Source organism: Sinohyriopsis cumingii, unplaced genomic scaffold, assembly GCF_028554795.1.
Source record: "Sinohyriopsis cumingii isolate HCF-2022 unplaced genomic scaffold, ASM2855479v2 utg002479l, whole genome shotgun sequence".
NCBI lineage: Eukaryota > Metazoa > Mollusca > Bivalvia > Unionida > Unionidae > Sinohyriopsis > Sinohyriopsis cumingii.
The window spans coordinates 88,021-102,129 of record NW_028316224.1 but is presented as its reverse complement, the minus strand read 5'-3'; the positions used below and the strand labels follow the sequence as shown (position 1 = coordinate 102,129).

Here is a 14,109-nt window from a genome sequence, read left to right as displayed (position 1 = left end):
GAGTATCTGAGGCCAGTTTTGCTTCTTTTGGATTAGAACTTTGAATCAGTATACACTTTAGTTACTAATATTATACTGCACACAAACATTTGTACATCGGAAACGTTGAAGAGATGTGTGACTAATCAGCCCAAGAGTCTTGAAAACGCATCAAGACAACAAATTATGTTTTACAGTCGAAATGTTGTTCTCACTAGAACTGAAATCATTTAATTTCTACTTAAATGCCCGAAAAATTTACAATTAAAACTACAATAAATGTTTTATACCTAGTCCCGCACAGTGACGTTTATCTGATTCCCTGTACTCACCGAGAGCATTCTGTGTCATATGGATGCATATCAAATGAAGTGAAAAGTAATGGAATACTCGCTTTTTTATTTATCCCTATGCATCGTGGTGCCCACACCATGATGAGACGCTGTTTCAATAAACCTTTTTATATATGTTCTTTACTGTTCTTCCTTTTTCTTCTTGCTTTATCATACTGACACACGAGAGAGAGAGAGGGAGAGAGAGAGAGAGAGTATGCAACAAAGTTCGCATAACTTTATCAGCTATTAACATTAATTGTACTTCTGTGTAATTTTATTTTTAACGCGTTATCCTATAACGATTGCAAACAAGGGCAAAAACTCTACTGATCTTACTCGATAATTATACCATACTGAATTAATAAGTTTATCTCGTAAAAACGGATCATATATATATCCTGGGTGGCTGAGGGTGTTTTAAGATATGTGTGTGTCTTTTGTGATATATATATATATATATATATATATATATATATATATATATATATATATATATATATATATATATATATATATATATACGTTTGTGTGTGTACATACATACATACGTTTCAATACATATAATGACATTTTCTTAAATTCTACATTGTATCATATTGACCTACTACTTGCTAGGCAAGCTGACTTTTATAAAATTTGCAAACTCCTTATATATATTTAAACTTACTTTTAGTATTCAACCAGAAAATCAGTACAGTGCAGAAAGATTGAAAATATTATTTCTTTCATATATATATATATATATATATATATATATATATATATATATATATATATATATATATATATATATATATATGAGAGAGAGAGAGAGAGAGATGGGGGGATTCGGAATGGTTTAAACAGACTCTAAATTACACTGATAAAATGTACATCAGTCCAATGGTTAACATGATAGATTTCTATCAAGCTGGTTGCCCTATTGTACCCTTGAGCAAGACTACCCTCATTGCCTAATAAAACCAAGCAGTCTTTTGCCAGAACACCATAATGTGAACTTAGGCCATCTAAATCAAATTCCTATGTGAAATTTGCCAATATAAGCCAATACACTTTAATGCAAACTTAGCCAATCTAAACCAAATATCTTAATGGAAACTTAGCCAAACACCTTAATGTGAACTTAGCCCATCTAAACCAATGTACCATAATGTGAACTTAGCCCATCTAAACCAAGAAAAGAATAATGTGATATTGGCTCATATAAACAAAAACACCTTAATGCTATCTTAGCCAATCTAAACCAACCGACTTAATTTATTTTTATAAAGAATACAAAGTGAAAATTTAAATACTTTTCAGCATTATAAATGAAATCACAAATAGTCCATGAAAAGTTATATGACAAGTCCAAAAGGGTAGTGTTCCAAATGAATGCCAGTGGTTTTCTGAATGAAGTCCAATTTTGAATGTGCTGATGTAATAACAATCTTGACGTGTGGCGATGATGTAATTTAGAATGTCCTTGAATGAATTCATAATAGTCCCAAAATAGCGATTTTTGATATTTGGACATTAGTATTGGGGTGTATGGACATATTTGTTTTGCTTATCAAAACGTTGGAAATCGCCGACACCATGCGGTATCGGCATAGGCTGCTTACTAGCCACAGGGGGCTCGTATCATTGCTTACAATGAAACTATCAGTCGTACATATAGTATAAAATGTATGACTGTCAGTTCAATTGTGAGCAACGATGCGAGCCCCTGTGCTTACTAGCCTGCCATGCAAACTTGACCGACCTTTCATCGAGATATACCTGCATGAAATCGAGAGAAATACGATTTATTTTCTCAGAAATAATTCCGAGTATAACATCATTTGTCGTTAATGAAGCTGACTGACGAAAGAAAACGACAACCTTGATGAAATTTGACACGGAACTCGCCATTGTATTACTATTCAAATGACTGCACAAATATGGCAACCTACATGTCAGTGACATCGGCGATCAAATAAGCTCTTGCTTCTTTACAGATTGAAACTGAAGGGATGTATTGTCGTAAGCAGAGCTCTCCCCTGTCTCTAATATATATATATATATATATATATATATATATATATATATATATATATATATATATATATATATATGTGTGTGTGTGTGTGTGTGCGTGTGTGTGTAATATATCTTTGTAACGACGAAGAGACAACCTATATTAGTCTTAAATTTGTACATACAAATGTCTACGGCCATACCACGTTGAAAACACCGGTTCTCGTCCGATCACCGAAGTTAAGCAAGGTCGGGCCCGGTTAGTACTTGGATGGGTGACCGCCTGGGAATACCGGGTGCTGTAGGCATTTTTTAAATTTTTTTTTGGTTCCATCCTCACTGTGAGGATATGCGATCATATATGGCCAATATTTCTTGTTCACAAATCTGGTGCAAATTTTTCAGTTTCCTCTACCTCCAGGATCGAAATGGGCCGCCTCGTATGCCGTCCAGATCCTCCAAATTTCTTCTGATATTCCGGATTCAGCCTATAGCGAATAATTGCAACGTATGCAATCGATGTCTTTCATTTTGGATACTTGTCTGTGGTATTTCTTATTCAATAATTGATAGATATATTTGGAATGTATTATTTTTAATTATTTTAATTTATTTACCTGTTTTTAGCAGGGCACCAGTCTATCAGTGTGAAACTTGGCATCCCTTAGCGAATACTTCGAATATGGGCCATTGACAAAATAAATTGGTGTATAAATCTCTGTTTTGATTACAGTAAGTTTGGATGGATGTTCCCTGCTTCCACTTCCTTGCACTTTCTGTGTTTCCACAACTTTAACGTTTCCGAGCTGCAAGACGATATCCGTTTCAAATCAGATTCGAGTCCGTCTTTAAAGGTAGCTCATAGGCTGATGTCGATTATTTACCTATTGAATTAGTCAGTTGATACAAGATAAATAATAATAATAATAATAATAATGCCCAAAAACAACAAAAATGAACTGAATCTTCGTTTAAATGCATTGTTATTTAAGTCCATTTGAAGGTGTAAACCTCCGGTTAAGCAACTAATGTCCGAGTCCGAAAATGCCTGAATTACAAATTTGAATAATGTATGAAGGCAGTTTATCTATATAAGTTTTAATAAGTACACTTTAATTACTAATTTTACACGGCACATAAACGTAAACGTCTGTACATCGGAAACGGTGAAGAGAGAAGCGAATATAAGTCTTAAATTTACACACACTTGTGTCTACGGCCATACCACGTTGAAAGCACCGGTTCTCGTCCGATCACCGAAGTTAAGCAACGTCGGGCCCGGTTAGTACTTGGATGGGTGACCGCCTGGGAATACCGGGTGCTGTAGACTCTAATTTTTTTTTTTTCTTTTATAACTAAAAACAGTTGAAGTTTTTCTTTCTTTCTTTTATTGTAACTAAATTTACTTTATTCAATATAAATAATAAATAGAGCAATTTCTCGACTTTCATTTTCTCTTTTTCCTTAACTTTCTTCAATAATTCGGATCCTAAAAAAATCAAGTATAGGACCTGAATATAGCAAATGTTGCTTTGCACTTCTCTGCTCTTGGTTTCGATCCTTACTACTGGAATATGCGATCATAGATGACCAGTATTTCTTATTAACAAATTCGGTTCAATTTATCCAGTTTCCTCTACTTTTACTACCACAACAAGCTGCCTCCTTTCACGTCGAAATACTTCCTTCAAGTTTCTTCTCATATATTCCTGGTGTAGTCTCTAGCGCAGAGTTGCAAAATATGCGATCAATGTCTTTCATTTTGGGTACTTATTTGTGGTATTTCTTATTCACTAATTGATTGATAAATATGGAATGTATGAATTGTGAGAATTTTTTATATTAATTTATTGATTGATTGATTTCTTTTACAGCAGGGCCTCAGTCTGCCAGTGGGAAAATTGGCATCCTGTAGCGAATACTGTAAATATGGGCCATTGGCTAAATAAATTGGGTTATAAAATTCTGTTTTGATTACAGTAAGTTTAGATAGATATTCCATGCTTCCACTTTCTGTATTTCCACAACGTTAACTTCTACAAGTTGCAAGAAGAGATCCTTTGCAAATCTGATAAGACCCTATTTTTAAAGTTAGCTTATAGGCCGGTGTCGCTTATTTTAACCAAATGATAGGACAGAAAGAGGAATAATAATAATAATAATAACAACAACAATAATGTCCTGAATCTGCATTTTAAGTCAATTTCAACATGGAATTCTCCCCTTATCTGGGTCAGAAAATGGATGAGTGACAAATATGAGTATCTGAGGCCAGTTTTGCTTCTTTTGGATTAGAACTTTGAATCAGTATACACTTTAGTTACTAATATTATACTGCACACAAACATTTGTACATCGGAAACGTTGAAGAGATGTGTGACTAATCAGCCCAAGAGTCTTGAAAACGCATCAAGACAACAAATTATGTTTTACAGTCGAAATGTTGTTCTCACTAGAACTGAAATCATTTAATTTCTACTTAAATGCCCGAAAAATTTACAATTAAAACTACAATAAATGTTTTATACCTAGTCCCGCACAGTGACGTTTATCTGATTCCCTGTACTCACCGAGAGCATTCTGTGTCATATGGATGCATATCAAATGAAGTGAAAAGTAATGGAATACTCGCTTTTTTATTTATCCCTATGCATCGTGGTGCCCACACCATGATGAGACGCTGTTTCAATAAACCTTTTTATATATGTTCTTTACTGTTCTTCCTTTTTCTTCTTGCTTTATCATACTGACACACGAGAGAGAGAGAGAGAGAGAGAGAGAGTATGCAACAAAGTTCGCATAACTTTATCAGCTATTAACATTAATTGTACTTCTGTGTAATTTTATTTTTAACGCGTTATCCTATAACGATTGCAAACAAGGGCAAAAACTCTACTGATCTTACTCGATAATTATACCATACTGAATTAATAAGTTTATCTCGTAAAAACGGATCATATATATATCCTGGGTGGCTGAGGGTGTTTTAAGATATGTGTGTGTCTTTTGTGATATATATATATATATATATATATATATATATATATATATATATATATATATATATATATATATATATATATATATACGTTTGTGTGTGTACATACATACATACATACGTGTATTATTTACATATAGTCTTGGATAATTTTAATTATTGGGATATGGATTTTAGATATCAACAGATACAAAGGAAACAAACGTTTCAATACATATAATGACATTTTCTTAAATTCTACATTGTATCATATTGACCTACTACTTGCTAGGCAAGCTGACTTTTATAAAATTTGCAAACTCCTTATATATATTTAAACTTACTTTTAGTATTCAACCAGAAAATCAGTACAGTGCAGAAAGATTGAAAATATTATTTCTTTCATATATATATATATATATATATATATATATATATATATATATATATATATATATATATATATATATATATATATATATATATATGAGAGAGAGAGAGAGAGAGATGGGGGGATTCGGAATGGTTTAAACAGACTCTAAATTACACTGATAAAATGTACATCAGTCCAATGGTTAACATGATAGATTTCTATCAAGCTGGTTGCCCTATTGTACCCTTGAGCAAGACTACCCTCATTGCCTAATAAAACCAAGCAGTCTTTTGCCAGAACACCATAATGTGAACTTAGGCCGTCTAAATCAAATTCCTATGTGAAATTTGCCAATATAAGCCAATACACTTTAATGCAAACTTAGCCAATCTAAACCAAATATCTTAATGGAAACTCAGCCAAACACCTTAATGTGAACTTAGCCCATCTAAACCAATGTACCATAATGTGAACTTAGCCCATCTAAACCAAGAAAAGAATAATGTGATATTGGCTCATATAAACAAAAACACCTTAATGCTATCTTAGCCAATCTAAACCAACCGACTTAATTTATTTTTATAAAGAATACAAAGTGAAAATTTAAATACTTTTCAGCATTATAAATGAAATCACAAATAGTCCATGAAAAGTTATATGACAAGTCCAAAAGGGTAGTGTTCCAAATGAATGCCAGTGGTTTTCTGAATGAAGTCCAATTTTGAATGTGCTGATGTAATAACAATCTTGACGTGTGGCGATGATGTAATTTAGAATGTCCTTGAATGAATTCATAATAGTCCCAAAATAGCGATTTTTGATATTTGGACATTAGTATTGGGGTGTATGGACATATTTGTTTTGCTTATCAAAACGTTGGAAATCGCCGACACCATGCGGTATCGGCATACCCTGCTTACTAGCCACAGGGGGCTCGTATCATTGCTTACAATGAAACTATCAGTCGTACATATAGTATAAAATGTATGACTGTCAGTTCAATTGTGAGCAACGATGCGAGCCCCTGTGCTTACTAGCCTGCCATGCAAACTTGACCGACCTTTCATCGAGATATACCTGCATGAAATCGAGAGAAATACGATTTATTTTCTCAGAAATAATTCCGAGTATAACATCATTTGTCGTTAATGAAGCTGACTGACGAAAGAAAACGACAACCTTGATGAAATTTGACACGGAACTCGCCATTGTATTACTATTCAAATGACTGCACAAATATGGCAACCTACATGTCAGTGACATCGGCGATCAAATAAGCTCTTGCTTCTTTACAGATTGAAACTGAAGGGATGTATTGTCGTAAGCAGAGCTCTCCCCTGTCTCTAATATATATATATATATATATATATATATATATATATATATATATATATATATATATATATATATGTGTGTGTGTGTGTGTGTGTGTGTGTGTGCGTGTGTGTGTAATATATCTTTGTAACGACGAAGAGACAACCTATATTAGTCTTAAATTTGTACATACAAATGTCTACGGCCATACCACGTTGAAAACACCGGTTCTCGTCCGATCACCGAAGTTAAGCAACGTCGGGCCCGGTTAGTACTTGGATGGGTGACCGCCTGGGAATACCGGGTGCTGTAGGCATTTTTTAAATTTTTTTTTGGTTCCATCCTCACTGTGAGGATATGCGATCATATATGGCCAATATTTCTTGTTCACAAATCTGGTGCAAATTTTTCAGTTTCCTCTACCTCCAGGATCGAAATGGGCCGCCTCGTATGCCGTCCAGATCCTCCAAATTTCTTCTGATATTCCGGATTCAGCCTATAGCGAATAATTGCAACGTATGCAATCGATGTCTTTCATTTTGGATACTTGTCTGTGGTATTTCTTATTCAATAATTGATAGATATATTTGGAATGTATTATTTTTAATTATTTTAATTTATTTACCTGTTTTTAGCAGGGCACCAGTCTATCAGTGTGAAACTTGGCATCCCTTAGCGAATACTTCGAATATGGGCCATTGACAAAATAAATTGGTGTATAAATCTCTGTTTTGATTACAGTAAGTTTGGATGGATGTTCCCTGCTTCCACTTCCTTGCACTTTCTGTGTTTCCACAACTTTAACGTTTCCGAGCTGCAAGACGATATCCGTTTCAAATCAGATTCGAGTCCGTCTTTAAAGGTAGCTCATAGGCTGATGTCGATTATTTACCTATTGAATTAGTCAGTTGATACAAGATAAATAATAATAATAATAATAATGCCCAAAAACAACAAAAATGAACTGAATCTTCGTTTAAATGCATTGTTATTTAAGTCCATTTGAAGGTGTAAACCTCCGGTTAAGCAACTAATGTCCGAGTCCGAAAATGCCTGAATTACAAATTTGAATAATGTATGAAGGCAGTTTATCTATATAAGTTTTAATAAGTACACTTTAATTACTAATTTTACACGGCACATAAACGTAAACGTCTGTACATCGGAAACGGTGAAGAGAGAAGCGAATATAAGTCTTAAATTTACACACACTTGTGTCTACGGCCATACCACGTTGAAAGCACCGGTTCTCGTCCGATCACCGAAGTTAAGCAACGTCGGGCCCGGTTAGTACTTGGATGGGTGACCGCCTGGGAATACCGGGTGCTGTAGACTCTAATTTTTTTTTTTTCTTTTATAACTAAAAACAGTTGAAGTTTTTCTTTCTTTCTTTTATTGTAACTAAATTTACTTTATTCAATATAAATAATAAATAGAGCAATTTCTCGACTTTCATTTTCTCTTTTTCCTTAACTTTCTTCAATAATTCGGATCCTAAAAAAATCAAGTATAGGACCTGAATATAGCAAATGTTGCTTTGCACTTCTCTGCTCTTGGTTTCGATCCTTACTACTGGAATATGCGATCATAGATGACCAGTATTTCTTATTAACAAATTCGGTTCAATTTATCCAGTTTCCTCTACTTTTACTACCACAACAAGCTGCCTCCTTTCACGTCGAAATACTTCCTTCAAGTTTCTTCTCATATATTCCTGGTGTAGTCTCTAGCGCAGAGTTGCAAAATATGCGATCAATGTCTTTCATTTTGGGTACTTATTTGTGGTATTTCTTATTCACTAATTGATTGATAAATATGGAATGTATGAATTGTGAGAATTTTTTATATTAATTTATTGATTGATTGATTTCTTTTACAGCAGGGCCTCAGTCTGCCAGTGGGAAAATTGGCATCCTGTAGCGAATACTGTAAATATGGGCCATTGGCTAAATAAATTGGGTTATAAAATTCTGTTTTGATTACAGTAAGTTTAGATAGATATTCCATGCTTCCACTTTCTGTATTTCCACAACGTTAACTTCTACAAGTTGCAAGAAGAGATCCTTTGCAAATCTGATAAGACCCTATTTTTAAAGTTAGCTTATAGGCCGGTGTCGCTTATTTTAACCAAATGATAGGACAGAAAGAGGAATAATAATAATAATAATAACAACAACAATAATGTCCTGAATCTGCATTTTAAGTCAATTTCAACATGGAATTCTCCCCTTATCTGGGTCAGAAAATGGATGAGTGACAAATATGAGTATCTGAGGCCAGTTTTGCTTCTTTTGGATTAGAACTTTGAATCAGTATACACTTTAGTTACTAATATTATACTGCACACAAACATTTGTACATCGGAAACGTTGAAGAGATGTGTGACTAATCAGCCCAAGAGTCTTGAAAACGCATCAAGACAACAAATTATGTTTTACAGTCGAAATGTTGTTCTCACTAGAACTGAAATCATTTAATTTCTACTTAAATGCCCGAAAAATTTACAATTAAAACTACAATAAATGTTTTATACCTAGTCCCGCACAGTGACGTTTATCTGATTCCCTGTACTCACCGAGAGCATTCTGTGTCATATGGATGCATATCAAATGAAGTGAAAAGTAATGGAGTACTCGCTTTTTTATTTATCCCTATGCATCGTGGTGCCCACACCATGATGAGACGCTGTTTCAATAAACCTTTTTATATATGTTCTTTACTGTTCTTCCTTTTTCTTCTTGCTTTATCATACTGACACACGAGAGAGAGAGAGAGAGAGAGAGAGTATGCAACAAAGTTCGCATAACTTTATCAGCTATTAACATTAATTGTACTTCTGTGTAATTTTATTTTTAACGCGTTATCCTATAACGATTGCAAACAAGGGCAAAAACTCTACTGATCTTACTCGATAATTATACCATACTGAATTAATAAGTTTATCTCGTAAAAACGGATCATATATATATCCTGGGTGGCTGAGGGTGTTTTAAGATATGTGTGTGTCTTTTGTGATATATATATATATATATATATATATATATATATATATATATATATATATATATATATATATATATATATATATATACGTTTGTGTGTGTACATACATACATACATACGTGTATTATTTACATATAGTCTTGGATAATTTTAATTATTGGGATATGGATTTTAGATATCAACAGATACAAAGGAAACAAACGTTTCAATACATATAATGACATTTTCTTAAATTCTACATTGTATCATATTGACCTACTACTTGCTAGGCAAGCTGACTTTTATAAAATTTGCAAACTCCTTATATATATTTAAACTTACTTTTAGTATTCAACCAGAAAATCAGTACAGTGCAGAAAGATTGAAAATATTATTTCTTTCATATATATATATATATATATATATATATATATATATATATATATATATATATATATATATATATATATATATATATATATATATATATATGAGAGAGAGAGAGAGAGATGGGGGGATTCGGAATGGTTTAAACAGACTCTAAATTACACTGATAAAATGTACATCAGTCCAATGGTTAACATGATAGATTTCTATCAAGCTGGTTGCCCTATTGTACCCTTGAGCAAGACTACCCTCATTGCCTAATAAAACCAAGCAGTCTTTTGCCAGAACACCATAATGTGAACTTAGGCCATCTAAATCAAATTCCTATGTGAAATTTGCCAATATAAGCCAATACACTTTAATGCAAACTTAGCCAATCTAAACCAAATATCTTAATGGAAACTTAGCCAAACACCTTAATGTGAACTTAGCCCATCTAAACCAATGTACCATAATGTGAACTTAGCCCATCTAAACCAAGAAAAGAATAATGTGATATTGGCTCATATAAACAAAAACACCTTAATGCTATCTTAGCCAATCTAAACCAACCGACTTAATTTATTTTTATAAAGAATACAAAGTGAAAATTTAAATACTTTTCAGCATTATAAATGAAATCACAAATAGTCCATGAAAAGTTATATGACAAGTCCAAAAGGGTAGTGTTCCAAATGAATGCCAGTGGTTTTCTGAATGAAGTCCAATTTTGAATGTGCTGATGTAATAACAATCTTGACGTGTGGCGATGATGTAATTTAGAATGTCCTTGAATGAATTCATAATAGTCCCAAAATAGCGATTTTTGATATTTGGACATTAGTATTGGGGTGTATGGACATATTTGTTTTGCTTATCAAAACGTTGGAAATCGCCGACACCATGCGGTATCGGCATAGGCTGCTTACTAGCCACAGGGGGCTCGTATCATTGCTTACAATGAAACTATCAGTCGTACATATAGTATAAAATGTATGACTGTCAGTTCAATTGTGAGCAACGATGCGAGCCCCTGTGCTTACTAGCCTGCCATGCAAACTTGACCGACCTTTCATCGAGATATACCTGCATGAAATCGAGAGAAATACGATTTATTTTCTCAGAAATAATTCCGAGTATAACATCATTTGTCGTTAATGAAGCTGACTGACGAAAGAAAACGACAACCTTGATGAAATTTGACACGGAACTCGCCATTGTATTACTATTCAAATGACTGCACAAATATGGCAACCTACATGTCAGTGACATCGGCGATCAAATAAGCTCTTGCTTCTTTACAGATTGAAACTGAAGGGATGTATTGTCGTAAGCAGAGCTCTCCCCTGTCTCTAATATATATATGTGTGTGTGTGTGTGTGTGTGTGTGTGTGTGTGTGTGCGTGTGTGTGTAATATATCTTTGTAACGACGAAGAGACAACCTATATTAGTCTTAAATTTGTACATACAAATGTCTACGGCCATACCACGTTGAAAACACCGGTTCTCGTCCGATCACCGAAGTTAAGCAAGGTCGGGCCCGGTTAGTACTTGGATGGGTGACCCCCTGGGAATACCGGGTGCTGTAGGCATTTTTTAAATTTTTTTTTGGTTCCATCCTCACTGTGAGGATATGCGATCATATATGGCCAATATTTCTTGTTCACAAATCTGGTGCAAATTTTTCAGTTTCCTCTACCTCCAGGATCGAAATGGGCCGCCTCGTATGCCGTCCAGATCCTCCAAATTTCTTCTGATATTCCGGATTCAGCCTATAGCGAATAATTGCAACGTATGCAATCGATGTCTTTCATTTTGGATACTTGTCTGTGGTATTTCTTATTCAATAACTGATAGATATATTTGGAATGTATTATTTTTAATTATTTTAATTTATTTACCTGTTTTTAGCAGGGCACCAGTCTATCAGTGTGAAACTTGGCATCCCTTAGCGAATACTTCGAATATGGGCCATTGACAAAATAAATTGGTGTATAAATCTCTGTTTTGATTACAGTAAGTTTGGATGGATGTTCCCTGCTTCCACTTCCTTGCACTTTCTGTGTTTCCACAACTTTAACGTTTCCGAGCTGCAAGACGATATCCGTTTCAAATCAGATTCGAGTCCGTCTTTAAAGGTAGCTCATAGGCTGATGTCGATTATTTACCTATTGAATTAGTCAGTTGATACAAGATAAATAATAATAATAATAATAATGCCCAAAAACAACAAAAATGAACTGAATCTTCGTTTAAATGCATTGTTATTTAAGTCCATTTGAAGGTGTAAACCTCCGGTTAAGCAACTAATGTCCGAGTCCGAAAATGCCTGAATTACAAATTTGAATAATGTATGAAGGCAGTTTATCTATATAAGTTTTAATAAGTACACTTTAATTACTAATTTTACACGGCACATAAACGTAAACGTCTGTACATCGGAAACGGTGAAGAGAGAAGCGAATATAAGTCTTAAATTTACACACACTTGTGTCTACGGCCATACCACGTTGAAAGCACCGGTTCTCGTCCGATCACCGAAGTTAAGCAACGTCGGGCCCGGTTAGTACTTGGATGGGTGACCGCCTGGGAATACCGGGTGCTGTAGACTCTAATTTTTTTTTTTTCTTTTATAACTAAAAACAGTTGAAGTTTTTCTTTCTTTCTTTTATTGTAACTAAATTTACTTTATTCAATATAAATAATAAATAGAGCAATTTCTCGACTTTCATTTTCTCTTTTTCCTTAACTTTCTTCAATAATTCGGATCCTAAAAAAATCAAGTATAGGACCTGAATATAGCAAATGTTGCTTTGCACTTCTCTGCTCTTGGTTTCGATCCTTACTACTGGAATATGCGATCATAGATGACCAGTATTTCTTATTAACAAATTCGGTTCAATTTATCCAGTTTCCTCTACTTTTACTACCACAACAAGCTGCCTCCTTTCACGTCGAAATACTTCCTTCAAGTTTCTTCTCATATATTCCTGGTGTAGTCTCTAGCGCAGAGTTGCAAAATATGCGATCAATGTCTTTCATTTTGGGTACTTATTTGTGGTATTTCTTATTCACTAATTGATTGATAAATATGGAATGTATGAATTGTGAGAATTTTTTATATTAATTTATTGATTGATTGATTTCTTTTACAGCAGGGCCTCAGTCTGCCAGTGGGAAAATTGGCATCCTGTAGCGAATACTGTAAATATGGGCCATTGGCTAAATAAATTGGGTTATAAAATTCTGTTTTGATTACAGTAAGTTTAGATAGATATTCCATGCTTCCACTTTCTGTATTTCCACAACGTTAACTTCTACAAGTTGCAAGAAGAGATCCTTTGCAAATCTGATAAGACCCTATTTTTAAAGTTAGCTTATAGGCCGGTGTCGCTTATTTTAACCAAATGATAGGACAGAAAGAGGAATAATAATAATAATAATAACAACAACAATAATGTCCTGAATCTGCATTTTAAGTCAATTTCAACATGGAATTCTCCCCTTATCTGGGTCAGAAAATGGATGAGTGACAAATATGAGTATCTGAGGCCAGTTTTGCTTCTTTTGGATTAGAACTTTGAATCAGTATACACTTTAGTTACTAATATTATACTGCACACAAACATTTGTACATCGGAAACGTTGAAGAGATGTGTGACTAATCAGCCCAAGAGTCTTGAAAACGCATCAAGACAACAAATTATGTTTTACAGTCGAAATGTTGTTCTCACTAGAACTGAAATCATTTAATTTCTACTTAAATGCCCGAAAAATTTACAAT

The 14,109-nt window shown here is 33.9% G+C and overlaps 6 non-coding genes across 6 annotated transcripts; all 6 read left to right on the top strand.

Moving 5' to 3' along the window:
• Positions 1-2,501: 2,501 nt before the first annotated feature.
• Positions 2,502-2,620, top strand: LOC149770331 (5S ribosomal RNA). Its single transcript, XR_016418800.1, has one exon. It is a non-coding gene; the product is annotated as a 5S ribosomal RNA (ribosomal RNA).
• A 903-nt stretch (positions 2,621-3,523) lies between these two features.
• Positions 3,524-3,642, top strand: LOC149770330 (5S ribosomal RNA). Its single transcript, XR_016418670.1, has one exon. It is a non-coding gene; the product is annotated as a 5S ribosomal RNA (ribosomal RNA).
• A 3,531-nt stretch (positions 3,643-7,173) lies between these two features.
• On the top strand, positions 7,174-7,292 carry LOC149770329 (5S ribosomal RNA). Its single transcript, XR_016418679.1, has one exon. It is a non-coding gene; the product is annotated as a 5S ribosomal RNA (ribosomal RNA).
• Positions 7,293-8,192: 900 nt separating this feature from the next.
• Positions 8,193-8,311, top strand: LOC149770328 (5S ribosomal RNA). Its single transcript, XR_016418659.1, has one exon. It is a non-coding gene; the product is annotated as a 5S ribosomal RNA (ribosomal RNA).
• Positions 8,312-11,798: 3,487 nt separating this feature from the next.
• On the top strand, positions 11,799-11,917 carry LOC149770327 (5S ribosomal RNA). The gene has a single exon (XR_016418797.1). It is a non-coding gene; the product is annotated as a 5S ribosomal RNA (ribosomal RNA).
• A 900-nt stretch (positions 11,918-12,817) lies between these two features.
• On the top strand, positions 12,818-12,936 carry LOC149770326 (5S ribosomal RNA). The gene has a single exon (XR_016418648.1). It is a non-coding gene; the product is annotated as a 5S ribosomal RNA (ribosomal RNA).
• The last annotated feature ends 1,173 nt before the right edge of the window (positions 12,937-14,109 follow it).